This window comes from Leptosomus discolor, chromosome 1 (assembly GCF_034619465.1).
Source record: "Leptosomus discolor isolate bLepDis1 chromosome 1, bLepDis1.hap2, whole genome shotgun sequence".
In the NCBI taxonomy this organism is placed as follows: Eukaryota; Metazoa; Chordata; class Aves; order Leptosomiformes; family Leptosomidae; genus Leptosomus; species Leptosomus discolor.
In genome coordinates, this window is record NC_141391.1 from 200,966,571 (window position 1) to 200,990,621 (window position 24,051).

Consider the following 24,051-nt stretch of genomic DNA (forward strand, 5'->3'; position numbering starts at 1 on the left):
CCTGGGTCTATGATGTAGTTGTTGAATTATTTTCCTAATTTGGGCAATCACTATAATGCACTATTGAATATTAAATCAGAGAAAAAGATGATTTCAGTAATTATTTCATCCATCTCAAAAAAATCCTAGATTACTTTCAAAAGTCTATTTCTAGAGTTCTGTGCAATGTACTTGTAAATAAGCCTGGTAGTAAGATTTTATCATGTGTTCTTTAGAAAACTAGAATACATCCCACTAGGCTTTTCTATAACAACAGACATTCAGACTATATTTTACATATAACTTTATTCACAGACTAAATAAGTCAGTACATATATGATTGTTTATACGATTACTTTAGTTTTGTACCATTTAATCAGAATCTCAAATGGAGTTACACACCAAATTTTCATCACTGAAATAAAAAAAAAAAAAAAAATCCATTAAGGTGCTTGGTATTTTTAGGTAACAGAATATATTGTTAGATTACTAATATAAAAGGGATAGAAGGAAAAAAGATCTGAGTTCTAAGTTCAAATGTCTGCATTTTAGAATTAAAATTTTCAGATGTTTGTTTGTGAATTTTCTTTCTCATAGAAGCTGGGCAAACTTTGTTTCTTTTGTTCTTTTTGTCTCCAAGTCTCAAATTTGTGTTTGCCAGCATCTGTAGAATTACTGACCAGCCTTGCAAAAACTGAGATGAATAGCTATTGTGAGCGGTCCTCGTCCAGCAAAGCTGGTGAAGGATAAATATCTTGACTCTTGTTCATTTCTCTTAGCATTTAGAACATTAATCTGTTAATATCTCCTGACTCAAAAGTCTTGTCTTAAAGAAATTTGGCTTCCTCTTCAATGGTGTTTTTTTTATAAGAAATTTCCAAACACCAAAGGAAGTGCTAGAAAAAATGACAATATGTAATAATCATACATAAGCAATCATACATAAGCAGATATCCAAGACTTAATAGCCAAGTCTGACACAGTTCATTCTAAAATTAATTTCTGATACAGTTGAGATTAATAGCTTCAGATATTTTCTTTTAATTACAAAGGACTGAATAAAAAGCAAAAAATTTATATTCTAACTGTTAGATGTTTAAAGATGAGACAAATCACACCCGTATGTTGTTGTTAAGATGCAATGAAGATTGTAGAAATAAATGTTACCACTTTAAAAGTGAAAATCTGTACATTAGTAAAATCATTGGTCATTATAACTTCAGGAAACTGAGGTCATATATTAAATTCAAAGGAAACCCAAGCACCTTAAGCTATCAGGAATCATAAGTAAAGGAGGCTGATATATCTAACACTGAACAACAGCTTTCTGTCATCCCTCCATGTGAACAGTTTTGAAATAATATCGATCAATCTCATAGATGACATACTTTTTTATGGATTGTGAAGATTTGTTGACATACTAACCTATATTATTTTCTCCGACGTACTATTTCCAGGGCTGAAATGGAAATAGAAGGTGTATTGTTCTAACCTTATACCTCTACTACTTAGACAAGTGGCTGGCAATGACTTAACATCTTCTTTCCTCTGGGCTTTCTGTAGTTATTTTCACATGACTGTTGTTACGAAAATGTCACCTTCTTTTTCTTTCTTTCTTTTTCTCACAAATTACCTTTAAGTCTACAAAGGAGAGTGCTCTCCTGAAGACTTTTGGCAAGCTATATCCTTCTGTTATTCTCCCAGATGTTCAATGGCACAGTAAGAGCGTCACACCTCTCTTCTGCTTTGTCCCAAACAATGAATGATTCAGCAAATAGAATCAAGAAGAGGTGAGTCGTGCTGAAATCCTAACTATAACCACAAAAGGATCAGCTGAAAGAAGACAGGTTCAAGGCCGTTGGAACCAAAATGACCTCATTCCCCATTGCCATCCTGTGATGGCTTTCAGTCAGCCTGCTTGAGAGAGCTGGCTAATTGTAGAAGGGTGTCAGGGATCTGCAAAGCTCTAAAGATACAGATCATTTCAAAAGCATGAACATTCCCATCTATTTCTTCACTGTATATATGGAAATAGTTCTGTCTGAAGACTCTGACTTCGTACACATACTATACCAGCACTCCGGGAAACTCCTAAAAGCTATATATGTAAATAGTTGACTGAAAATGAGGTGACACTCCTTTGGCTCTAATTTGGTCCCTTGGGGAATCATTTGCTTCTCTTTTTGCTCATTATTCCTGCTGTTTGATTGCAATATCGCTGTAGGAAATTTGTTACGCTCGTCTTGTTTACTTTCTTTTTCTTTTAGAAGGAACATTCCTTTTCCTGACTCAAATAAAAAAAGAAATTATTCCTTGACATGTGTCCATCTTCTGCAGGTATCCATACCAGGAACAGCATTTCACATTTTTCTTTTCTCATGAGTTCAAACCATCCTGGTGTCTGATCCAAGCACTTAACTGTATGGTGAAAGGAATGTTATGCTTCTGTATCTTATTTCAGTAGAATCTTTATGCCTTTTTGAAAAAGCTTTAAAAAAACCATAAGAATAAGATAACATTTTCAAGGCAGCAACTCTAGCAGCACTGACCTAAAATTTTCATGCTGACTCACAAAATGTCAGTTCTTTAAGAATGAAAAGTAAAAGCCAGAAAGTGGTATTGTTGTCCTGTGGACTTAAAAAGTTTGTGGATTTAGCTTCCACAGAAAAAGTTATCAAAATATGCAGCTCAGGTTTTAATACAAAGGAATGAAGTAAAAATAATAACAAATGAGATATGGAATGCATCATATTAATATTCAAGTATTATTAGAAAAATTGAATAGAACATTTTCAGAACAAAGTGACTTATTGGTATAACACAACTTTCATTATCTTCTTTTGTATCAACTCTTGACTTTATATTCACTAGCATCTCCTTTACTATTATCGTACTAAATAACATTTATTTTTATAGTAACACGTAACAAGGAGAAAGACCCCAGAGTACTAACCACCTACAGAGGCAAAGCGATTAAATGATGTTTTACTTTCTAGTACATATTAGAGAAAAAAATTTATTTGAGAAGGCAGCAAGATACTTTTTTATTTTTATCACAGTGAAGTGCCGTGCAAAGCTGTACTGCTTTATAAGTACATCTTCATGATTAAGAGTATTATGCCTACATAAAGCCATAGAAAAATGACATGAAGCAAGCAGTTTGTTATTAATGTACTGAGAGAAGGGTGCTTTCATGCTTGTATCTTCATTTCCATAGTTGTCAGATGGGTAATTTCACCAGCAAAATGTTGAAGGTCATTTTCTTTTTCCTCTTCCTTTTTACTTCAATTAAAAATCCTATCTTTATTGGGTTCTTTTAATTTTCTTAGCCAGGCCAATTGACCTCATTACGCACTTGCTGAATCAGGTTACTGAGTAAATGACATCATGCAGGACAAAAGTTAACAATTGCAATATCCCATCAAAGAGTTGATATTTGCATTTAAAGTCATTTGAAACACAAATCTGAATTATTAACTCTAAATCAGCAGAATTAAATCCAATCTGGATTCCCTCTTTAATTACCTGGATAAATGCATTTGAGTCTTTTCAAGATACGAACATTCATTTACAAATCAAAGAGATTTTTTTCTTAGTCCTCAAGCAATCCAGCCTTTTGCAGTGTGTAGCCTTAAATCTCGAGTAACAATTAATTGTAACAATAGGTTATCAACACTACAGAAAATACTGGATGCTAGAAAAGTTCTTCTGTCTACTCATCCATTAGATACAGACTTAAACCCAGTCTTAAAATCTATCCAAATCCTGTTTCATCACATTTTGACTAAGAATTTATGATGATTGTTCAGACTTCTCTTGTTTTCCAGAGTCCAAGGGAAACCAGTAGTAAAAGAACTGTGGAAAACTTAGTGAAAAGCATTCAATGAACTAAAAGAGGACCATCTTGCTACTTTTTCTGGGTAAAATCCAGTACAAAAACTGCTCAGTGTGTATCATTCAGTTAAGTTGTTACTATTGCTCTAACATAGCTTACAACTTACATAGCTCAGTCGCTAATTAAAAACCCCGAGTACCCACGAAAACACAATTTCACCAGCAGGGCTTCAGGATGTGAATTTAAACAAGTTTTTTTTGGAGCTGTGAACCCTTTGCTTAGGAATAAGTTATACTAAATAAAAGATTGACATCTTACTGAGAGTCAATTATCTTACAAGTTAGAAAAGGATATAGTGTCTGTACATTATGATGATTTTTGCTTTGGCAATGCAGCCTCTCCTTCCCCCATATGAAAATACATAAAGTATGTGAATACAGATGATGTTGTTAATTTGGACTAGTTACTGCTTGTACACAATATAAAAAAGCGTACATAACTTTTTTGATTATCGCATGATTGATGTATCTCACGGTAGCCTCTTACCCCATGCAGTGTTCTGGTGGGAACAAGAGCGTTACATTTGTAGCAGGAGATGGTGAACTGATGCATACTCACGGTTCACTCCAGTCACTGACGTAGGAATGAACATGTTCATGTGTGCAAGACTTACTGTTTCATTATATTTAGGAGATTTTAATGAAGTCTAACAAATAACATTTCATGCTGTTCCTTGAATAGAAATAAGGAGTGCTTCTGTGTAGAAAACACTTTTTTTTTTTTTTTTTTTTTTTTTTTTACCACTAAGAAGAGGTTTTTAATTGATAGAAGCTGGTAACTGAAGTTTCCACATTTGACAATATGCTACCAATCATCCAGTCATTTAAAGAAAGCTGAGGAAAGTAAATTTCAGTCATTGTTTTTTTTATTCTTAAGAGGATTTTACCCGCTTTTCCACAAAGATTATAAGGAATATTATAAAGCATACATATCCCATCCCTCCATCAGGTGTTATTTCATGTTCACGTAGCCATAGACAAACAGTAGTGACCTAGTCATTTACACTACTACCTTATAATACCAAAGGAAATAAAGCAGCATATTTGACACTGACAGTAATTGGACTTTTTAAGAAGATGTCTTGGTTTGCCTGGAAAGAATCCTGAAGAAGAATAAACCCTTCTGCCTCCAGGGCCTCTGGAAAAGAAGGTGTCTAGGCAACTACAATAAGTCTGGGAAGCTATTTTCAAATTCTCTATTGATGTGTCACACATATTTGGCCTTGCTACCTCATCCTTATTTTTTTTCTCTTACCCTTCATTTGTTTTATCTTTTTATACTGTGAACTCTTTAGGGCAGCCGTAGTCCCTTATGAAGTGTGCAAAAAGAGGCTTCTTGAGGACTATTAGTTATAACTGGAATTGTACTGATGACTGGAATAGAAATAAATAGTAAGTAAAGGATCTCAGGCTGCATCTGCAGGGGCATTACTATCAGGGTTAGACACATTCTACTCAGAGCTTGTCAGACCACACCTCGAGTGCGATGTCCAGTTCTGGTCCCGACAATTTAAAGGAGATGGGAACCTCCTGGAGAGGGTCCAAAGGAGGGCCACAAAGATAATCAAAGAGCTGGAGAACCTGCCCTATAAGGAAAGACTAAAGAAGTTATGTCTCCTCTCTCCAGAGAAAAGAAAGTGGAGGGAGGACGTCATCACAGTATTACAGTACTTAAAGGGTGACTACAAAGAGATCCAAGGCTCTCCTCTTCCTTCAGGAGGAGCCACATAGAGAATATGAGGGCCAATGGGTAACAGTTGCACGGGGGAAGGTTTCATCTTGATAGAATAAAGAAATTTTTTACAGTGAGAACAATCAATTACTGGAACATGATAGGGTGTTCCTCACTGGACTTTTTCAAGATGTAATTGGACAGGGTGCTAGATAACCTCATCTAGGCTTCTTTCCTATGAAAGGCTGGACCAGATATCTTTCGAGGTCCATTCCAACCTGGACTGTTCTATGATTCTATAACTCTAAAAATCAAGAATATGTCTACTTTTCTAATGACATAAAATAGCATCACCTATATACTCAATCAAGTAGTAGAGGGTAACATATGAGCATTTGGTTTGCAAAATACAGCCCATGGTATCCACAAGGGAGAAAAGAAATGCTTCAATGTGTGCTGTGGTCAACAAGAATTTATTGGTGTCATAACAGCAACTTTTATCTTCAGTTTTGTTTGCTGGGCTCTTTCAATTTCTACAAATGTCATTAACAATGTTTTATTAAAAATATAAATTACACTTTTTCCTCATAATCTCACGATTTAATATAGATTTTGCTTTTTGTTTGTAATATGCTCTCTTTGATAACTTCTCACATGTTCATGTCTCTAGATTCCAGGAAATTTCAGAGTTATGATAGAGCACACAAAGTGGGCCAAAAGAAATAATCTGGGCTAGGGAAAAACTTCTGGAGTGGATCGTGGCCTTTTCTTGACTGTTGTGTATAGGTATGTTCTTTCTTCAGTGGAAAGGGCAGCTGATAATATGGATTAATTCATAATCCTAATTAAGACTAAATCCCAGATTCGTGTCAGAAACCTGAATTGCTATAGTCAGGAGTTTATAGGCTTCTCTGGGTAAAGAAACCGGTAAATATCTTCAGGAGTCATTTCAGCCCATTACTATCTGATGGGCAGATGATACCATACCTGTCAGAAAGAGCTATTGCTGTTCAGCAACCAAGGTACGTTGTTTAGCCATATTAGTCACAAGAACACGGTTTTATTATTTGTACTTTAACATAGAGATCAGCTGTTATCTCTTTTAATACTTGTCTTCCACCAAAAGTCTTTAATTCCAGCCTGGAAAAAGGACAGATCAGATCATCTCAAAGTTTTCAAAGGTTTTTTGGAACATGAATCCTGAACATGTCATTTTAGTTTTAGTAAGAAATCGCGATATACTATCCATCAACAGTAATGTTTGCATCTAGCAAGAACTAAGTTAAGTTAGAGCTGTTTAATGTCTTTTGAAGATCTGCAGTTGTTTTAAAGATTTGCTGTTGTTTCATATTGAGTACTTCAGAGTAGATTATACTTCAGAATAGATTGTCAGACAATTGATTCGTTTCTGTATCTGTAAGGAAATATTTGAAGCATAATTTGGATATTGCAGAGAAGTGTTAGCACTTTCTGGCCTATCTCAAAGATACATATTTTTTAAAATAATTAATAATTACTAGATAGGGTAATACCTTCATTCCTGAATAGGCCTCCATTGATATCTAATCACTCTCAACATCCTGAGATATGATAAAATTTTTAGTGAATGCAAAAAAACCTGCAACAAAGGGAAGTAACTTTAAAATATGGCTAGCTACCATATCTCTACTGACTCACAACAGAAATAAATAAGTGATTTGGTATACCCACTCAATATTATTAATATATATCAGATTGCTTTTTGTGAAGTTTTTTCTTTTTAATTTTAAGCACTTTAGAAACTGATTAAACATGCCAAATATTCTGCTTTATAGACAAGGTAGAAATTCTAGTTTTAAAGTTACATTTCACCAGGCTTGACTAGGAGAGGCTTCTAAGATAGTTGGAACTATATATTTACCAGAAGTGCTGGTCTTCTCCCAATCACTAGAGAAGCAGCCCAGACAACAAACTAGTTCCACATGCCAAACTTTCTTGTGGCTAAAATTTGGCAGAAGGACTCCCAGCAAGAAGAATTCTTTAACTTCTCTTTGCAGATTTCTTCATATATATATTAGCATTTGTTTGTGGGCTTTTTCTCATTGATCTAAGTCTGCCTTACTGTTTTTTGTCAGCTGTTGAGTTCTTTAATGCAAGCCATTTCTTTTGTAGTGCTACAAAAGTGGCTTGTCAAACTATCAACTCTTGCAAATATTTCTAGCAGATCAAAAAGGAGACTAGTTTTAGGATCGGTGAAATGTGATCCAACAGATGGCAATAAGTAAATAAGAACTTTCATATACTATGTTCTACTCTCAAGTCTGTACAGAACTTGAAGCCTGATTCTCTGTTTAGGCCAAAGACTATATATATATATATATATATATATATATATATATACACACACACATTTTTAATCTTAATTTTGAATTATATGTATTTTCCCATTGTTTTTTACTGCTGAAAATAACAGTCATGCTGATTAATTACCTGGCAGAACCCATGCTTACCTAACATACCCTAGCTTCTAAGATATATCCTGCTCATTGTAAATGTTGGTCTTTTAATGGCAATCACAGTATGTGGGGCTGTCTGAAATTTTATTAGATTGCCATTAAGAACAATATATCATTCTCCAGCTCTGCTGAGTGTTTTAAAGAAGCAAAATAATCAAATTCTGTGCTTCAAATTTGGTTTAAAAATGAACATCATTGGAGGGTATGGGCTGAATTAATGCAGTATAAGTTTTGCCTTCATGAGTTAAAAGATTTTGGTGCCCTCATTTTTACTGCTAATTTTCTGAGCTCTTTAAAAATAACTTACCAGGAGATATTTTACCAGCATCTGTTTTCTTTTGGGATTTACTGTCATAGTGGAGATATTTCTAGCATCTTTTTTCAGTCTTTATTGTGTGGGTTATAACATCCACGGATTGCTATGGACACAAACATTTGTATCAGTCTATTAGCTTCCAAAATACTTAAGAAGCCCTGTAAGGGTCAAATCAGGAAAGGCGAAAAAGAGGAGAAAGGTGAAACACATACAAAACAGCTGCTAGTCTTTCCCTCTACACAATACTTAACTCGGTGAATAAAGAAGTTAAAATTATTTGCATATTTAATTAGATATTCAAAAGTTGGGAAATTAGAAAGCTTATTCTCTCATTGAAGAGTTGCAGCTAGATTATTGGCACTTGATTCTCCTTCTGGTAGCCAAAACAGGATATAAAAATCTTTTATGACAGTATATCAAAGCATACAATCCAAGAATAAATAAATCTTATTTTCTGTTTCAGGGTATATATGTATATATGTATTTATTCAGGTGGGAGTGGACAAATCATATATAGAGCTCATCTCCTAATCTCTGATAGTCACAACACTATTTCCACTATGACTTGATATGCAAAATCTCCAGAAGTTCATGTTTTGGCTTATGCACAGTAATGCATTATGTCTGAATAACACACAAATGATCAAACATTTATCCAGCCTTTAACCAAACAATATAAACTTCCTCTGTTCAAAATGGCTTAAAGTGTATTTATTATAATTTTATGATTGATTTTATTCTATTCACTACATAGAATCCCTTAAACATGATCAAAGATATCTATATATTAATAGATACTTGTTCATGAATATAATTTCTGGCACCAAAGCTTTCATTCAGACCCAAAGTGGGACACTAAGAAAAGAGTATTCTGTTATAATTTGTGTTCACGGCACTACAAAGTGGTCAGTATAAATGAAGAAATATCATGTCTCTTGCAGATTGTGTTCTGTGTGTTCTGTAAATTATTACTTACCTTGAAAAAGCAATAGGAAAGGGACATGGGATGATGTACAGGCTACAGCTGAAAATGGAGATTCGATTTTTCTTCTTTTTGCATATAATTTCTAGCCCTAGTAAAGGGTTCTCTTATGATACCATTCAGACTTAGCAGAAAGATATGTTCAACAGATAAGAACAGAGATTTAGAGAAGTAATAAAAATGTAATAAGTAGTATTCCATGGGTGACAGCACATTGTGCGATTCTTAATTCCCAGCAGCTTGCTTCCTACTGCAGAAAGAATTAATATTCTGTAGGACAAAACTGGAGCTACATCATCTGAGGTGTCTTCATCAAAGTTCTTCAGCCTGACTCCCGAAGACAAATACCTTTTTGCCATGAGGGTCACCTATGAATCCAAAGAAAGTAGTATGTACCCTCATATCTTTATACTCCTGGGTGTGATGATCCCTGTACTATTAAAAAAATCCAAAGAAACCAACAGTTTTTAAAAGCCACAGGAAAAAATAAACTGGACAATCAGGACAAGAATGATTGGTAGGAATGTAAACAGTAGATATATTATTGGAGACAGCTGCAGCGGAACAGGAAAGCTTTCTATAAGTTATCTTTAAGAATCACTGAATTTCTAGTAAAAGAGACAATTCTTGTGACTGATGTAGGCTCAGGACAATAGCAGACAGTGAATTGGAGAGATTAACTTGTTACAGACATAAATCCAGTACTATGAATCTGGAAAATTTAGACTTCTAGTAAAACCAGATTGTCTGTAGGTATAACAGCATGAAGGTCCATAAACAGCCATTAAAATGGGAGAAGCTGACAGTGGGAAAGCCAATGTATATATGCCATGTAGCATATTAGAAGAAAGCAAAGAAAAGCCCTAGAGAAAGCTGAAAGAAAAGGACTGAGTACCAGCATTAAATCAGCAAATAAAAAAATCAGAGATCAAATTCGCCAAGAGCAGAAACAGAGAAAGTAAGAAAAAAGTCAGATTTGCAGCAACTGACAAAAATGAAGGAAATACTCAACACTCTGAAAGACAAGAAAAACATAACAGAGCTTTACATCCAGCTGTTAATCTCAAGCATACAAATAAAGCAAGAAAATGCTGTTATGGAGTCCAGCATGGGATTTCTCAAGCGGATGAGAACAGTTCTTACATGGAGTAACGCCACTTTGCATTCTCCAGGGGCTGACATGTATGTAACACAGAAACCTTACAGAACCACAGGAGGATTGGAATGAAAGAAAGAAGGGAGGGAAGAGAAAGAAGAAAAGATGGAAGGAAAGGAAGAAAGGAAGAAAAAAGAAGTAGAAGGAAGAAAGGAAGGACGGACAGAAGAAAAGGAGAGGGAGAAAGGAATGAAAGGAGAGGGAGGAAGGAAGGAAAGAAGAAGAAAGGGAGGAGAAAGATAAGAAGCAAGAAAGGAGTCAAAGATGAAAAGGAGAGAAAAAGGAAGAGTAAGCAGAAATTTGTAAGATCCTTTTGGACTTAATAGGCTGGAAGGATCTCACACCTTTGCAAAGATTCCATTTTCTAGAACTATCTTTGTGATTATTTCTAGGTCTGGAGTGTTTCACTGTGCATCAAGCTACAGACTGCAAAGTGCAACACATAGGTCCACTTGGAATTATTGAAAAAAAAAAAAAAAAAGGAAGGTCAGAAAACTTAGACCCATTGATGAATGGTAATATACTAAATCAACAGTTAAAGAAACACGTATCACGTCAGAAATACGAAGAATTCCAAAAGAAAAGAGCAAGGACAAAAAATACAAAATTATATTTTCCCTTTTTACAAAGCCAGAGTAAATATTTTCCATCTAGACAGATATAATCAAGTGACAAGTATAATAAATAATTTTGCCCTTTTTCAGCAAGTCATCCTGTTCAAAGTTAATCCATCTGCAATGATTGTAAGCCTACTAAAACTTTCTTTACACATTATGGAATTCTATGCATAGTAGTGGTTGGTGTCAGATCACAGTTCAAGCATAAGAAATCTCCACACTTTCATAGCATTGTGAATTGTATAGTTAGATACTTTTTTTTATGAATTTTGTTAATGTTTTTAAATTAAGAGCTCATCTTGAAATCCATCTTCTCTTGAAGCAGATAACACAATGACCTCTTATCCCAACCTGAATAAAGCAGTATCACTGCATCAGAAAAAATATTACAATGTGAGATGTAGTTGAATACATTCAGATTTGAGTAGGAGTTCATACTAATTTTTTTAATAAAGATATGTTAGTTCTCCATGTAATCTCCTTCATTTTATCCTAAGATTCTTCTAAACACATTACATTCTGTGTTTTGAAGGATTGTCCGGTCTAAAATGATGACTGTTAAAACTAACTCTGTCAGTTTAATAGCCCAATAGTACAAAACAAAACTTTCTTAAACCATGACCACATTTTTCAGAATCAGACCCTAATCCTGCAAGCAGAATGTGTGTTTACTTGCAGCTCTGGGTTTTCTCCTACTGTGTCATCAGATGCTGACTTCATGTTCTTGTATTCTGCATTTAATGAGATTTCCAATACTTACTGGCATTTTTATTTTTTATAATAAAAAATTAAACTAAATTAACTAAATAAATAATGCATTCCTGTGCTATGCTTGTCATGCTTAATTTATTTAAATCCTGAAATTTAAACTAATTTCTGATATTTCATGTCCGTCTGTCAGTTCATCCATTCATTTTTGCGCCTTTCACTGCTGTGATACATGAGCATCTAGCATAAATTGCAGAGAAAATGGATGTAAACTTGTTCTGATGTGTGCCTCATTTTAGATGATTTAACTTCCTGAATCTTTAAGCTTACATTTTTTAGTGGGGCTATAAACTGCTCTCTGGGATTCTCACTTTCACCATAATTTTGTACAATGACATCATGCAGGCAGTTATATATTTATAGGAGAAGATTCAGTTCTGTTTGAAAAGATACATTTGCCTTCTTGGACTTGTTTCTCTTATTTTTTTCGTATTGTGAATAATCTGCTGTTTAAAATGACAAGACCTTCTACAGGTTTAAAAAGATTAAATAAAGAACATTTAGAAAATATATGCAAAATAGCCAACATAGCTGCTGAAAGAATGTAGATAATTTTTCCTATTGAAACTGAGTCTTGCCACTCAGTCTTTTGTACATAGAACATCTTGCTAAACTTGAAATTATTAATTACTAAATATTTTCCAGAATGAGATATCTGTCAAGAATCTGTCAAGCAACAAACCTGGGATGGCTGAAGTGTGACGATAGGGGATAATCTACTGTCAAAGTTGCCTTTGTTCTCCTCTTTGCTTTGTTCGTAGTTTTATACCTCATGTCCCAGTGACTCATTAGCTATGGGTTACTGGCTTCCCCCCTTTCTCCCCCCTTTCTCTTTTTAAGACATCACTATTCTAGCCACTGATTGTACAAAAAAGTTACCTAACTGTACAGAGAGCACTGTTCAACAGAGCCCAAGAAAAATAAAAGAAGGTAAAAAACCCTACATAAAATCCCACAAGTAAGCTGGTAAGGGGAGGTCGCTGCCTGAATGATAGAGCCAGATCAGGGCTAGGTCTAAAGTAAAAAGCTGAAGCAGTCCTAAAACATTTGTATTACCGCAGCGCCAGTTAACAATCACATCATTACTGTTAATCAGTAGCTGTGCTTTGTCATTATTGTTATTAGAAGCGCACATCTGCAAGCTAGAGGAGAGTAACAGACTATAACAAAATGAAAGTCAACCCTAGGCTGTTATTTAGGTCCAATACCTGAGGAAAGCTGGTAAGAGTTTGCAATATAGAAAGGTTTTTCCAGAAAAAAATTCCTTCCCTTTTTCTCTTCCTTGCTCCATGCTAGGCTGTGCCATCCATTAATTAGGGATCCCTATGGCAGGACTGTCAGCAGAGGGAGATATGACTATCTCTACCTACTTGCTCTGAGAGCAGGCTAAATAATTGTTTACCGTTTCACACACAGCTCCATCACTCACACATGTACTGGCAGAGGTCTTGTTCCTCATTACCATTCCCTCCGTCTGTATGTTCTTCCAGTAACATTCTAGTCCTTAAGTAACAGCTAAAGAAGTAATTTAGCAATCAGTCATATTGCAAATACAATTTTGGGAAATGATTCATTTCAAGACATTTTTGAATGATACTTTTTTATTTGTGGAACAGAATTAGACTCTCAGTTACTACTGACATAGTGAATCCTTTCCTATTACTCCTTCCTGCTATATAGGCTTTTATTATTGTTTTGCATGGACCACATGGGACTAAATTCTAAAATTTATGGATGTCATATTTATAGTACACGTCTGTGAACAAGCGTCAGGAAACATCAGCTTTATAGGGGAATTAAATGAGGTTGTTATAGCAAAATTTATTGTTTAATCCCTGAAAGCTCCATAGACTTCAAAGGTTAGACCACCAAGTAATAAAGATAGAACATCACAATCGTAATCTCAATAAGCAGTATAACATGGCTACAAAATAAAAATGGACAGAAAGTGACAGAAATATACAGGTATGCCTAATATAATTTCCAGTTCTATTAAATTTGTCCATGACTTTAGATTGTAATTATTGAATTATAGGCTGTCAGAAGCAGATTTCAAGGTTTCCTTCCTTCCTTTCTACCTTTCCCTTCCATTTCCAGAGACCTAATTTGAAAATACACTCTTAATCTATATTGTCTTTGCAAAACAGAAGAGGTGGATCCTATAGACCGTGGAAACAAGAGCCATTCTGGCCGAACATGCACAAAATACAGCCTCACAGTTTCCCAGCAAAATTTATTGTGCTACCAAATAGCCTGTGTATTGTTCTCTATTCACTGCAAGACTAAGGCTTTCTAACAGTATGTAAATAGATGTAGAACAGTGACCAGGTCACAAGGGCAATTGACAGCAAGGAAACACAATGTAACATTAAATACTGATATATAAATTCGTGTCCTGGATTTTTAAAAACAGTCACCTGATGAGCCAGCAAACTCCAGTGCTGTATAACATTGACTACTTCATTAATAATATGCAGTGCGTTAGGTAGCTAACTCATATATAAAGATAACAGCATCCTCCGAGGACATACCTACACTCCATCTGCCTATAACTGCATTTACATTGTGTTGTTGATTCACCCTGAGGACACTTTTAGGCCCCGTTCCCCAACCACAAATATGGTGTAGCTGTTTGAGCACCCACTCAATGGAGCATGGCAGTACCCTAGATGGCATAACAAGCCTTGCCATCTTGAGGGCACCGTGCTCTTAAAGGCATCTGTCAGGATACCTCACACACAATGTGGCCAGTGCCTTGCTCCTGGCCACCACCATCTCGAGTACCTCAAACCTGCCCCCATGCCTGCCAAGTAGCCCATTCACTGCTAGGTCATCACACTAGGCTGAGCGGCAAGCATGCCCGAGTGATGCTTGTCGATCTAGAAACTCCATGACAGGTATAGAATGGACCATGACTACCAAACAACTGCCTCAACAACCAGGGATCTCCTGCTGGGGTCATCTTATGGTCCACTGAGGTCAGCCTTCACACTCTTTTCCATGTAGAAGTGGTAGGTTGCAAGAAAAGAATCCAGCTGTAAGATTTGTATGAGAAGACTCCTCCAGGGTGTCAACGTAGAGTCAACACCTGGATGTATTGCAGCACCTGCCAACAGCACACCTTGGAAAGGATTTTAGTGTGCTGCAATTGATTTTAAATGCAGCTGTACTCACACAACATAAAATCATGGAAAGTAGAAAAAGATTTAAATTGCCAGCTCTACTATTTTGGCCAATTACATGTTACACATCTGATGTAGCTTTAACCTGCACATGCTATATTTCAGCCCTGGTACTTTCGAATATGCTAAAATTTTTAGGTAACTTTGTATGAGTTCAAGTTTTCTGATTAACCAGTTGCCTCCCCCATTCTGTATTCAGATATCACAGCAACAAGCATGTTGATGACCTACAGACAGTGGACCTGAACTGCCAGAGCTGACTACTCCCTCAGTCACGCACCCCAAGGCTGCCCAGTACTGAGGCACATCAAGCCTAGGACACAGTCTCCCAGAACTACAACTTTGTTGTGCTCAAAATGTTCATGAATCATAGAGAGATATATTCAAATATTTCTTGTGGAAGTATTCAACACACACCACATTTATGTTCCAAAACACATCAAGATTTATTTTGTGTCTTGGCATATTATTGTACCAACTTTTTGTGTTGAATAAATATCAATGTTTAAATTGACAAAACTGAATATCTTCCTAGTACAGACAGAAGACTGAAATTATTCACAATATCCTGAATTCTGCAAAATGCATGAAGTCTATGATGAAAAATAATTTAATACAATAAAATAACAGGTCTTTAAATTCCAAGGAGCATTAGCGATCTCAGTACTACAAACATAAAACATTTAAGTCATTGCTTGGACTGTATCTTTTATCTGCAATGAAAGCCTGCATTTCCTTTCTGTTGTATTGGCATCATGATTGCCACCCCTGTCAGCTATGTGAAAATATGGTAACTAATTAGAAAAGTATTAGTTATCATAAAAATTCTTATATAGCTACTGTCTGAAAAGGGTAAGAGGTGTACCTGGTGTTGGTCAAGTTCTGTTGAAGTAGTTTAAATGCTTTTATTGGGGGAAAATTTAGAATTGTTTAATTTTTAACTAATATGAAAACCAACCATTTGCCTCTTTCACCTTCTCTCAGGACTGCACAGGAGGGAAAATTTCTCTGCTATCAGTTCAGGAACTGCTTCAGGAGCAAGTACATCCTCAGGCCATGAGGCATTCCTGAGAAGCCATGGAGAAGCATTCATTTTTAGATCTTTTTAACTATATTAATTCACAGCACCTACCAACACCTTGTATCACCTTATCAGCACTGAGGTCTTCTACCATGGGTGGCTGGGAAAAGAAAAAAAAGACAGAATCCTAACTTAAACCAACACAGCATAATCCAGTACTTTCTACTCCTAGATCTATCCCAGTCTGTCAGCTGCTGATGAGTGATGCTTTTATTCTGTTCAGAGATTCTGAGGTAGATGTTATTTGTGGTTAGAAAACCTGCAAAAATTGACTTCTTTTGCCTTTATGTATTTGCTGTTACAAAGTATCAAAAGGCAATCTGTCATACACCATAGTAACAACTAGTTGTGTGAAAAATTATCTTTTTGTAGAAAAATATAGAAAAGCAACTTAGTTTATAATTAAAAAAGGAAAATATTTGTAATTTTATCTTAAATTTCATATGTATGAAGAGAAACGTAAAAAAAATAATTAAAAATTATAGAACATACTTATATCATATACTGATAATTTGTGTGATCATGAGTTTAAACTGTTAAGTTAAATAGACCCAGGGGCAAAAATCCAACATTGCTGTTCAACTTCAGCCTCTGTTTCCTCAATGCAAAAGTAAGGAGACATTTAATCATTCCCTCCAAGGGACAAATAAGCTTCACATCTGTCATCATAATAAAAATCAGACAAATTTATTCTAATATAATAATGTTTTTTCGTGCTGGTCTCCAACTGACGCTAGAGATAAGCTTAGAAGGAAAAGATGGATGGGTAGAGGAGAATAGAAATAGAGAAAAATCGAGTTACAGAAAACTTAAGGAAGGAAATGATCTAAAAATGGCAGAAACAGAGACGGGTAGAATAGAACCCTCATGGTATTCACAGAGCTGGTTGAAAATTGCATCACAACTGTTTAAATACACATGCACACAAATCCTTCTGATTTTAATTATATCATATACCAAAAACATTCACTCTTTTAATGTCCTGGGCATCGAAGGATTTTGTTAAAAAGGAAAGTACAAAGCATTTCTACCTATTATTGGAAATTGCTTTGCTAAATCCTCCAAGCTATATCAAGTTGTTTTGCTTTCTTCCTGCTCACTAACACAACTTAGTCTTTTTTCTAGAAGTAAAATTTGCAATTCACATTTTTTTACAAAAAGATTTTACTGAGACATATTTTATTGTGCTCAGCATTTTATTTTAGCAAAAGGCAGGCTTGAAGCGTACAACCTATACAGGGCAAGAGAGAGACAGCAAGCAACATACAGAAGGGTATTACTCTCTTCTGGCTTGTGACACAGACTGTGATTCATGATGCAAATGTTGACGAAAAAGGCTTGCTAGTTTGCTTAAATGAACTGTCTTAGTTTGCTGCTTTAAATTATTTAAAGCTGCTATTTGCCCCAGGAGATAAATACAAATCTCACCAGCAAATCTCTCCTTCCCCTGCCCTCTTCCCCATGAGCTGTTATCCTTGCAGAACCTTTCTAGAAGCAAAATGGAAAGACATTCTTTAATTAAATAAATTGATTATTTATATTTCATTTGTTAGTGATTTTGCAATTCAGCTGCATAGGATGAAGGAATTTTTCATGCAACAATGTGGGGAAAAAATCGTGTCTAGAAATAGCTTCTTAGAACTCACTAATTCAAAAGCAGACTGAAATTTAAGAAATCAAGTTGAAGCTTAGCTGGGCTGTAAAACTGCAATCTCTGGGGCAGATTCACTCACATATACTTTATCAGGGCGCTCCACGTTCACAGATGGGTCAGCACATAGTCACACCTTCTTCATGAACATTAGCCTGTGCAGAGGACACTCCCAGCCTTGTTATATCCACTTCCCCCTTAGTTCACCACTTAGGGGTAAGTGCATTATGCCAAAAGCATAGAGAGGGTGTTCCACTCAAACTTCTCCCAGATGCTGTGGCTTTGAAGCTGTTGTAAATAGAGCCAAAGCAAACACAGGTCTGGTCTCGGAAACATGGAACCATCCTGAAACTAGGAACTATCCCTAATCTGACACTGTCTACCCCAAACCTGAATTTAATTTTTGGAGACGCAGCTTATAAGAGAAGTGAAAAGGAGAATCCATGATGAGGCAGGCATGAGAAGGAAGCCCACATGAACTCTCAGACCCTAGACAAAGAAACACTGGCTCAAAAGTGTGAATTACCTCGTAACATCCATGTCTGTGCTGGTAGAAGAAGGTACTTAGTGAAACGCAAATCTGACATGATAGTGCAGAAGGGCCAGGGTGGAGGGGACAGCTTTTTTATCTAACCTAGTCTTACTTGTAAATCATTCCCTTCAAAGAGTGTGTGACTGAGTGAGGTGTACACTTTGGAAAGGGCAGAGCTTGCCTTCTCACGAGGAGACCCCTTACTTCCTCAGGACATCCCTTACTTCCTCTTTTACTCAGCTCTATTTAATTTAATAGTTAAATATACCAGGTTTTATACGGTTAAATCTTTTGAGCTCAAAAGTCGTGTCTTTGCTTTTCTTTGTGTGAATTTAGACAGGTCTGTATGTGTTCACATGTGTGAGGTAATGTCTCATAAGCAACTGATAACTGCAGTGCAATTTTAGTCTGTTTTTAGGGAAATGACTACCCCTTCTTCTCAAAATAATTGTTGCACAAAAAAGTTACTCATATCAGGAAAGAAATCCTAACCAGTACGAGCTGGCCAGAAGCTGCTGTATTGTCTTCTCAAGAGAAAATCCCTCTGACCCAGGGCAATTCCACAAAGTAGCTCTCTGACCTCTTTTATAGCAGAAGGACACACTCTCTTTAACAATTGAATACAGTTAAATCAGCAGATAGATAATGAAATAAGATTAAAATACCCAACCCTGTCTTTCCTTGAGATTATATCCAAGAACTGTTACAGGAGAACATATGTATGTTCCGCTCCTCTCTGGTTTCCGTTTCAGTAATATTATTTTTCTTACCTACACAAAAGCATTAGTTAAAGCCATTGCTTCCTTTTTACAGTTGTTTTGAAGTCCAGAATATCATATATCTGTACTGAGTGGTGTACTTGATCAATTATTTTCTGTCTCATCACTTAAACATGATTGTTTCAGATAAGCAGCACTTCAGGCAAGAGTTAAAAATCAGAAATTGTTCATTGTGTTTAGATGTAAGCTCGTCTCTCAGCTACGCAAACTACAATCTCACTTCAACAACCAAAATTATCACAACTACCAGCAGCTGGTGATAATTTTTTGGGTCCTCATCTCTCTGAGTGTGTAGACTTCAGGCGAGTTATTCTGCCTTGGAGTGAAGGGCGACAGGGAAGGAATCTGTAATGTTCATGGACAGCCTACGGGCTGGCATACATAGAAGCTCCTCAAAAGCTACTGAAGCTACATCAGTCTTCTAAAAGAGAAACACAAAATCGCACTACGCTATGAAAATCTAATCATCATCCAAGCAAAGTTTTAAATCAGCAAAGAGAAATTCCTGTCTAGTCCAACACAAGAGACTATTTCCGTTCTCACCTTCTTGACATCTCAGTCTCCCTACTGTCTGAGTACTTCTGTGTTTGCACCTCATTCATTTCCACAAGTTGCTAACTGTCTTTTATTGAGAGGACTGTTTCTGGACATCTGATTTGATGTCAGACAGAAAGGGAACAGAATCTGGTAGGACTTGCTATTGAAAAACAAGATCCATGTGAGAAGAAAGAGGATCAAAGCTGGCCAAAGGCAACAAAACATTTGGATACAGCATGGTGAATGAGAGCAGCGATACATTCACTTGTGCCAGGTTTGTGCATTAACTACAGTGATATGGGCTGAAGGATCGCATCTGGCACTCTTGCTGGGAGTACTCTCATCCAGCATATATTGTAATGGACATTTGTAATATTTAATTACATTGACAAGGCATGCACAAAAGGGACAAATACACAAACAGACACATAGCACTGAAATGGAAAATCTAGTCATTAAAGCAGAAAATATTATTTTGAAACAGCTCAGGGACAGAGCAGGAACAGGTTGCTCCAAGCTTCAGAAACATACCACCTCAGCTAACAGATAGAAAGCACATCTGGAAAGGTGAGATGCAGAAAGAAAACATATTTGTTAATCTGTTTCATGTTAGACAGTGTTTGTTCAGGATTAATCATTCAATTATATTTGGCCTGAATATTCAAAAAATGGTATGTCCTCCATTTTAAACTTCCTGACTGGCAGTCCCATGGTATGGAAATTAACATATCAAAACAAAAGCCATCTGAGGTAAGCTATTTCTTTCCCCTGTTAATTCCAATAGGGCTTTGTTTGTTTGTTTTGCCATGTTTTGTTTTCCTCAAATAAATGTTGGAAAGGGCAGCCTGTCTATAGAAATGTCTGTGGGACTGGGACATTATGGGGGAGTGATAGGGAGGGAGATGACTTAGATGAGTCTGCAGAAGGAATGAAAGATGCTCAGTGAACTGTGACTGCCCTGGAGTTATCTACTTGCTCATTTGCCCACATAGCAGTTGTTACAGCTGATGCACTTTAAAAGATCATTCTCCTTCTAGAGACAGACTGTGCAAAAGGCTGTGTGCTAAGTTGTCCAAAGTAACAAATGCCAACTCACAATCCCAACAGTGGTTCAGCCTGTTACATAAAATTGTCTATTAGATCAGCAAAGGACTGAGATTAAAAAAAAAAAATACACGTGCAAAATGGATCGTTTACATTGAGAGAATTGCAATAAGCTGACTTGCAGGCTCCTTGTCAGAACACCATACAGTACTGGGAGAAGCTGAAATACCTCTGGAAGAGATTCTTACAGTAATATTTCCAAAAAGTGTCTGATTTACTGATGCTCATGAGAGTGGAATGTCACTCCTTACGTAGTGTTGATTGAAGAGTCTCCAAAGGTGACTCCAAAGGCAATTTCATTTCTACTTTTTCCAGACCATTACTTCCTCTGATTTTAGTGTTGGGTATATCTGTATTTGAGCTTTGCTTTCCATATCCTATGAGGCATCCTGAGTAGACTAGGCTGCAAAAATAAAGTATTTGATGAGATTTAGCTAATTTCTACGTAACCAGCTGTTATAACTGGGTTCTCATTATCCCTCCTTCCTCCCTGAATTTTTTTCTTTCTTTACCTTATTTCTCCACTTTCTATCATTCTAATCCTATCTTCTAGCTTTATCAAGAACTACATTGTCTTAAGCACAAATCCTGCCACACATTTGACAGAGCTCAGAGTAGCTGATGAGACTCTCCACAAGGCCTTCAATGATGTGATTATGAAACAAATCCCAATGACTGGTCAGAGTTTTCAATAGAAGTGACTATTCCAGGAGGGACAGCCAAATCATCAAGCTTTCTGCCATGGTATCATTCCCAATGTCATCTGATTCCTTAAAGCTCTCAGATTCACAGGCTCACTGCATTGGCAGGTTGCCTGTGTTTCCTACTTGGACAGTTTCCTGGTACCTCTCTCCTATTCTTCACAGGCTACCCAGCTGGTAAATGGCCATATTGCCCATTTCCTCAGGCTGGTTGGCTCTGGATTTTCCAGCTGCCTTGACTTCCTGTACACTTACCTTTCTGGGCTACAGAGCTTCCACAGAGACCACCTGTTTATAGACCCAGCATCCCATCTGTCGTCCTCAGAAGACAGACCAGAAATTGAAAGGTATGAGAGGAAACAGGACAATCATACAGTTGGGCAACCCAGTTAATAGGGAGATATGTGACCGTCCCATGAACAGGAAGGCAAGGTACATGAAAACATTTTCAATGGTTTTCATTCCTTGCCTACTAGTACATTTGGTTTTGTACACGTGCATTTTCTGATGAGACTGATATTCTCTTTAGCAAGCCAGTAACTGTGCCTTTGTTCTCAGGTCATCCACAGAGACAGTCTTATACATAAAGGAGAAAGAATCTGATGCAAGTGTCTCATTCACTCATGGAAAGAAAAAATGTGTCAGAAAGGAACTTGGTTGAGGTTGCACAGCAATGTGATGCATCATGGCACTCCTTTCCTTTTAAGTGTTGAAGTTTGTACTATCCATATTTTTTACTGAAATTGAAATTAACATATCTAACTAGAAAAATACCTTTGCAATGTATTAGTTATTTACAAAATTAAAGTGAATTTCCTCTTCCTCTGCATACTCTACTCGCAATTTTGAAAATTTTAGCTCACCCATGCACATTTTGACATCTGTTCTAACAGAATAACTAAGGGAGTAGATTATTATGCTCTGTATGGTCCTGTATTGGGACACTTGACAGCCAGGTTTCACAAATATTAGCTGATAGTCAGAGAACTGAATCACTCCAAGCTATGGACTCTGTTTTGGTTTGATGCCATCTTTGATACTTCTGGCATATTTTTTAGTTCTGGTCCTCTTTTTTTTCCCCTCCAAGATCTTCTAGCTCACCTCACTGTTGCACGAGCATACTTCTCTAGGCTTCTCATTGCAATCCAAGTATCTTTGCCCAGAAAATTCTATTTTTCTGGTTTAGGCTCCCAATCCAGTCCCATCCTGCCCTTCCCTCCTCTCTTACAGTCCCTCCCACCATTCCACTTGCAACCAGCTTTTTATTCAATTTCTGTGGTAAATCATTTCAAGTTTGTCCCTATATCCTCTCTTACATTCCACATTTATTTGCTCTCCTTCGGCTGAAAATTGCCTCACCTCGTTCCATTACGTAGTTTTTCTCACCCTTCTTCCCCAGTTCCTTGGGTCAGTCCGTTTCTCTAGGTAGTCTGTTTCTCCACGTGCTTTAACTCTTCATCAAATTTACATGCCATGTCTCTTTATCTTCCTGTCCCATTTCATTAGTCCCTTCTCCCATATTCTAGCCAGTCCTGGTCTTCTCAGGGTCCAGCACTAACTTCATTAACCAGCTGCTATCTGTCTCTGGACACCTGATTCCAACCCAGACTCTCTCACTGGTTGATTTTGCATTCATTTTGCCTTTTCTAGATTCCAATTCCTCAGATATAGACAATGCACAGAATGCTTCAAGATACAAGAAAATCCTGCAACAACTGTCTCTCTAACCAACCATTCTCATATTCCTTTGGTCTTCTGACTCAAAAAGTAGCCCTCAAAAAGTCTCCCTGTTCTGAGTCTGCTACCTGTTCCTGAAACCAATGGCAAGTATTTGCAAACAATTCTGACTGCATATCAGAGGAGCCATTTGCAGACGTGGAGGTCCTAGATTGTCCAAGACTACAGCAAATTTTCTCCCATAAACACTCAAAACTATAGTATTCTGAGCTAAGCTTGGCCTGCACCATAGATCTCAAGGAAACCTTCAAAACAGGACTACTTAGAGTTATGATAGATACTGTCTGAAACAATTATCTGTCTTATATTGTCTGTAAGTTGAATTTTCTAAAAATCTGTCCTGCATATTAGTGTACAGTTATTAGGATGGAAAGCAGCAGAGAAGAACCAGAGAGATAAAGACAGAACATAAACTAGGTTTAATGTTTAGATAGTTAAATCTTTTCATCAATTGAAAAAAAATAAGTGAACTATGGCAAAAGCATCCTTAAGCAAACGCAAAACCATATTCTTCATCCAATATTTCTTGCAAAAGCAGTTAAAGTCTGATGCTGAAGAAATGGCATTTTTTCCCATCCAATTTCTATGCAATTAAGGTTCCTGTCACACTTCCTAGGAGAAAGCACCAATATTTTCACATGGCTAACCACACTATTTTTTGTAGTGAGAATGACAGAAGGTTGTATTAGGTATATGAAGGTGGATTTACACATATTTGGATTGTATCTAATTTTCTTATATGCTACTTGCAGTAGTATTTGCATTCAAATCATCGACTTAGAAGTGCTGAATTAATTAAAACACAGGGACAAGAAAAAGTAACCTTCAAAACCCCCATGGCACTTGTGCAAAATTACAACAGTTGAAT